We start from the raw sequence: 7,169 nt of genomic DNA on the forward strand, positions 1-7,169 counted from the left end.
CCTAACAAGCAAAGTTCATAGAGGAAGCTTGAGAATCTCTGGAGGGGAGAGTTTGAGACATTTACAACATACTCTGAGACTGGGGGTGATAATGTCTGGTCAGCCTAAGGGAATTCTGGGTCTGGAAATGGGTTCTAGGTCAGATTCAGTTAGCTGAGTTTGACACATTATAATAAAATGAGAAATATACTCTAGAACATTTGTGTTTGCATTTTGCTTTTGTGGCACTGAAGTGTTTTAGAAAGAATGTATTAGCAAGCTTATTTTGTAAAGATCTGATTATCTCATCAAATCCTGCAGGGTTAGCTTTTATTCCTTGAAATATAGGAATTTGATAGACTATTTCAGTTAAATGTTCTTTAGTAGTTTCCATTTCAAACCCTCTGTTCTCTAAATGAAGAATGTTGTTGTTTCATGGGCCTGAATCTTTCATTTTTTTGTACACCCTGAAGATGGTACCAGGTGTGCATTTTAAATAGAAAGACACCAATGGCATTCCTAAAATGGTGGATGTGAAATGCCCCACTGGCTAAGCCTAAAGCCTTCCTCATTAGTACTCAGACAGTAAATAGAGGTGGGACAGCTAGACTGTGCAAATAACATGGTCTTAAATGAAATTAGGTTTATTCGGAGATAAGTACTTCAGACTGATACATATCTGGGAATATTACCATCCAAGATAATATCTGAATTTAAAGGCCCTTAATAATTATATTAGGGCCTATGGACCTGTTTTATTTTCTCACTTAGATACAAATACACTAATGGAATGTTTATTTGAATAAATTATCAGAATACAGAGAACTGCACAGCTGAAGATGAAACTGAAGTCACCCTTTGGAGAATCCATTGTCTACCTTCACAATCAGAAGCTGTGCCATCTGGATGTACTGAAAGTGAAATACAAGAGATGGTTCAAGGGGATTGAACTGACAGGGCTCAAAATGCATTATTCTAATCTATTTTTTTACTGTTCCACTTTCTTTGAACCAATTTTTTTTCCTATGTGGAATACTTTCTTTTTTCAATGAATATTCCTTGGATCAGCTTGCTAGTCAACAGAGTGGTCTGGTGCAGAGATGTCAAACATGCTGCCCATGGCCTGCATGTGGCCCGCAATACTTCCAAATGACCCCAAGCCAGATTAAAATATAATTGAAGAATCTTTAGCAAAATAAGTCAAAATACAATAAAATATGTATAGTATCATCTATTAAAACTAAATCAATATGTGACCTTTAGGGATCCTTATCTATGGTCTAGTGGCCCCTATTACTGTTTGAGTATGACACGACTGGTCTTTCCTCCCCTTTTTAGTTCTTTATCTTTTTTTAAGCCAAAGCAAACAGCTCTGATTAGGTAGTTGTTTTTGTTTGTTTGTTTGGAGAGTTTCATCTTAAGTCTAGTGCATCAAAACATTGATATGTTTGAGAGAACAATTTCCTTTACAAAGAATTTTTTTTAAAACTAAATTAAAAGCTATTCCCTACTTCTTGAATCTCATTTGTTCTCTTTTTAGAGCTCTTCAGATTTCAACAATTTCTCTTACAGTAAATACTTTTACGTATAATAAGAATGGTCTATATACATAATGTAATAGTCAGAGTATGACTGTTCTAACAACAAGATATTCATAAAATCAAATTCTACTGAAGGCAGCAAATCGATACCATCAACAATTATCAGTATGCTGATTGGAGCTGGATGGATCATTTCATCTAAGACTGTGTTCTTTTGGGTGATTTTGATAGATGTAGACACATGTCACCATGCATAGAGCTCTGGACCTGGAGTTAAGGAGACCAGGTCAAATCCAGACTCAGATCCTGTCTTTGTGACTCTGGGCAAGTGTGCCTGCCTCAGTTTCCTCATCTGTTAAATGGAGATGGTAATAACACCAACCTCACAGGGTTATTGTGAGGGAAAAAATGAGATAATATTCATAAAATGTTTTGTAAACTTTAAAATGTCATACAAATGTTAACTGGTATTATAGACATCAAGCTATGTAAATATATATATATGTATATTCTCTATGTATATATTCTATGTATGTAAATATATATATGTATATTCTCTATGTATATATTCTATGTATATGTATATACATATTTTTACATAGCTTGATTACATATATATATATATATATTTATACACATAGGACATATCTTCATTTGACCAATTAAGATTCAGGGGAAAATGAAGAGCAGTTATGCTCAATGATTAATGGGTAACACATTGGAGAAGAAAAATACTTTCTCAAAACTTAAAAAAAAAACCCTGTCTTTCAAAAATGTTTTTTTTTAAATATTGTTTCCAATAAGCCTACTTCAGTACATAACCAAGTTTTAAAATGATGGTTTTTACCTCAGAACAGTTGTAAATGACAACTTGTATTTATTGTAGAGCTGGTTAGGGTTTTCAAAGTACTTTACATCCATTATCTTATCTGATCCTGAGAACAACCCTGTGAGGTACAAGAAAATGGAGGTTAGAGAGAAGTTGAGGAAATCATCCACGACACTTAACAAATGTGCAGTGGAACTTGAATTTAGTTCTTCCTGACTGAAGTCCAATGTTTTACTCTTACACTATGCTACCTCTAAGAAAAGGAGTGCTTAGAAATAAACTTTATTTGGGCTGTAGTGTAGGCTCTGTGTCCTATCCAATACTTGAGGAACTGTAATGGTTCAAACTGCCCATCCCAGTATGAATGCCAACTCCTTAAGTTCATATAAATGGTCTCCATTATGTTACATCACTATGGTTCTGAGATTTCTTCCCATTACTGTACCTTCTTAACATACAAAGCTATACCCACTTCCTCTTTTCAACTATTCTCTTTCTTCTGAATAAAGTATTGCCATCCAGAATTATATTCTAGTCATGCATTTCATCGTACCAAATCTCAGTCATACCTCTTCTTATCAAGATCTCTAGTTCTTCTTGCTTATTGCCTAAATTTTAGTAGTAACTTTAGACGTCAGTACCTGCAGTTCAAATCTCAACTCCGATAATTGCTGTGTATGTGAACTGGGATTGATTGACTGCCTACAAATATATCCAGTTACCTATTATGATTGAAAAACCTTTCCTTGGATTTTTTCAGCTTACAAGATGAATCAGAAGAGGAGGAAGAATGAGCACACCAAGAGGGGCCCCTACTACATGCAGCCCATTCACTGCACCAGCTGTGCCTGCTACATGCCCAAAGACAAGGCCATTAAGAAGTTCATCATCCACAACAGCCTCAGACTCTCAGGGACATCTCCTAGATCAGCATTTTCAACTCCTAAGTGATGCCCAGACTGTAGGTGAAACTACACTATTATGTGAGTTATGTAATCCAGAGCAAGGTAGTGAGGAATCAGTACTGGGAGGCAGGAAAGGACTCTCCTTCATAACCTGCAGGTGATGCCTACAGACCCCTCCAAAAGTCATCCCATCAAGATTCCTTAATCACTCAGAGGAAAATAAAATGATTGGTCCACCATAAATAAGTTAATTAATTAATTAATTAATTAATAATTGGGGGGGACTTCCTTTTATCTTGATATCACTTCAAAGTATGGCTCTCTTGTCTCCCTCTTATATTACATTATGAAAAAAGGAGACTGTCATTTTTCATCTTGGTTTACGCATTGTCTAGCACAATTCTAGTTCATGGTAGGCATTTAGTAAACATGTGTTTAATTCAATATCTAATTAATTCAAAAGAAATTATAATTGAATTAGATTTACTCATTTATTTTATATATTTTTAAGAAAACACACTTAAATTAAATACAATTAATGGCCCATGCTTTCTCTCATTTTCTACTGAATTGTTCTGTATTAGGTAATTTATTTTGAGGCCTTAGTTACCTCATGTATAAAATAAAAGGATTAAACTATATGAGTTCTAAAGGTCTTTACCTCCATTATCTTATTTGAGCCTCACAACAACTACAATTGTCAAGTATTACAGACATGGAAACTGAGACTTCAGAGAAGTTGAGTAACCTACCCATGACAAGTGTTCATTGGAAAATGAATTCAGTTCTTGCTGTCCCAAACCCAATGCTCGTGCCCCAATACAAAGGTAGGGGAGGTGAGGAGAGAGTACATTCCTTGTATTGAGGATAACTTGTGCAAAGGTTAGGAGACAGGGGGAGATGGAGTATTTTGTGTAAAGAATGGCAAGAAACCCAGTAGAAAAGAAACCATAGAAAATGTGAAGGAAACTAATGTATAATAATTTCCTAATCCACAAGTCCAATGGAACCACATTCTAAACTGGCTGAACAAATAACTCAAACACCTTATAAATTAGGTTTCAACACAATTCTTTGAATTTGGCTTTCCTTTTTATTCAGCTACTATGTAATATAAAATTCATTAAATAACATGACTAAAATTGAGTTGAATCTATAGAAAGAATGAAATTAACAAGTTAAGTGGTTCTTGTTGGTTTTGTTAAAAGAATGAAATTGAAGACAGCTAGCTTTTGCCCACCCTCCAACTCCTTCCTGGAATCTTCTGGGGATGTATTAGGATTTTTTGTTTGTTTGGCCCAAGAAGGCAGAAACAGGAGCTGAGGGAAGTTTCAAAGAAGTAAATTTAGGCTTCACATTGGGAACAACTTCCTAATAGCAAGAGCCACCTCAAGTGGAAAGGGCTGCCTTAAGAAATGAAGGTTTCCTCCTCCTTGGGGGTTGGCACCAAGGTCATCCACTGCATCCAAAATCATCACTAGTCATCTTGACTTTTGTTGTGCCACTGGACTTGGATGACTCTGGAAGAGAGAGTGAGGCTGAAGACTTTATTTAACTCTGACTCACTTAAAATCCAATTCATACTCAAGTCAAGATATCTCCCATGATGTCATCGGGTGCTCCTCAAAAAGAAAAGATGAATAGCAACAACAAGAAAGGAATGAAATTACCCTATTCTGGATTTCACAAGCAATGAAAATAACAAGGCTTCAAATACAACTATTTTCCACAATTCACACTGAAAGAATTTATAAAACAAGATAATGGTACTGTTAGGAGAACAAGCATCAAGAATGTGCTACAAATAAGCATGTTTCAAGAATTCATCAAAGGAAGTGGCACTCTCCCTCATTTCGAACCTTTCTTGATCCATGCCATCATTAAATGAAGATTGTTGCAATATCTAGAGGATGAAAACACTTTCAGCTGACCAAAAAGAGAGAATAAAATAACACAGGTCAAAAAAGGTGGAAGAAAGTTATTGTGTCCCTTTCATGAGATCATTAGCAATTATTAATATCAAAAATAATCTTTTCTTTTAAAAAATGGTAGAGCAAAATCATCCATGGTTTGTTCTACACCCCTATTAAACTGGAATATGACATGACAGTAATACTCAGTACACCCAAATAGATGGACATTAGCAGACAACCTGAATGAAAAAATAGCTCAGGTGGGTTGGCAAGACAGGTAAATAAATCGTGCTTGCAGAAATGGCAAGTATCTAGCTGTTGGGAACTGAAAATAGAGTTGAAAACTTTTGAAGATTAATGTAGTCTCCTGTGAAGAAATGTCCTTACAATTTGTCATGTTAAATTATTAAGATATGTTATCAGCATGCAGCCTGCCAGGTGGCTCATTCCTATACTCAGAAATTTTATTTTTGCTCCTACAAGAGTGCAATTATAAAAACTGCTGATGTCACCCCAATTGCTATTTTATTTAATGATCACACTGGGTACTGCTCATTGGTGTGAATTTTTTTTTAATGTAATATATGGCAGAGTAAGGAGGAAAAAAAATAAACCCGTCTGTGTTATGGTGGATCTCACCAAGGGGTAAAGACTTTTGAGACAAGGGTGGTAGCTCAAATTCTCATGGAAATGTCAATGTAAGCCAAATCTAAATTATTCTCCCTCTCTCTCTCTTCCTTTCTCTCTCCCTCTCTCTCTATCTCTCTTTCTCTGTCTCTGTCTTTCTGTCTCTCTCTGTCTCTCTCTCTCCATTTTCCACATTATTTAAGGTAAACATAATTTAAAATAATGGGCTTATATTTATATTTCTCATCACAAACACTTACATGGTGGCAACATTTAAAATAGGAAGAGCATTGTACTTATGGTTAGGAGAGATTTCAGTTCAAATCCCAACTCTGATGCTTGCCCATAGAAGGTACTTAATTTCTTAGGGTCTAGATTTTCTTATATGGAAAGTAATAACAACTCTACTACTTTACTCACAAGGTTGTTATGTGTATCAAATAAGTTATTAAACATGTATATAGACATATTTGCATACTTTGCATGCTTGTTAATATAATTCAATAATGACTAGAGTTCAAATATCAAAAGAGAACAAAAAACAGAAAAATGAATAAGGCATATATATCAGTAGGACTAATATTTGATGTTAGATGATCTGACTTTTGAAGCTGAAATTACTTCTTTGGAATATTGAATTAAAAGGCTTCATGTTTCTGTATAGCAATTTATATTATAAGACCCATTTATTGGAAAGAAAGAAGTTCATTTAAAGTACTATTTTTCCAGGTTATTGAGAAAATTCTAACTGCTGATTATCATCTTAAAAGCATACAGTTAACTTTGTTGTATATGTGCAATAGCAATAACCAGTTTTATATTTCTAATTTCTGTAACATGGATGATAAGTAATACAGATTATTGTGACTGCTGGGAAAGTCAGGTTATCCTACATGGTACCCAAGAGATTTCTACATATTCCTAAGATGTTCTGTCCTTTACTATCAGAAAATGTTATATCTTTGTTGTTAAACCTATTCATTATTTATAGACTTCACAAGTTCAATGGCAATATGCTAAAGCAATATTTCTCTCACTCTTGATATACACATACACACACACACACATATATAACATAATTTTCTATATTTCCATAACATCCCTGTATATAAAGCTCTATAGGAATCATTATTTTCTACGTGAGAAAATTATATACATTTATGTAAAAATATACATGCATATATGTGAGAGAAATTATTTTACAAAACTTAAAGGGTTATGACTGGGCAAGTCCTTTCATGTGATATTCATTTTCAGATATTTACTGAACACCTACTGTGTGACTGTAGTAGGTACATACCAGGAAGAAGAATAAATGAACAGAGATAGATAGATAGATAGATAGATAGATAGATAGATAGATAGATAGATAGAT

Source organism: Vombatus ursinus, unplaced genomic scaffold, assembly GCF_900497805.2.
Source record: "Vombatus ursinus unplaced genomic scaffold, bare-nosed wombat genome assembly UNPS02014807.1, whole genome shotgun sequence".
Taxonomy (NCBI): domain Eukaryota; kingdom Metazoa; phylum Chordata; class Mammalia; order Diprotodontia; family Vombatidae; genus Vombatus; species Vombatus ursinus.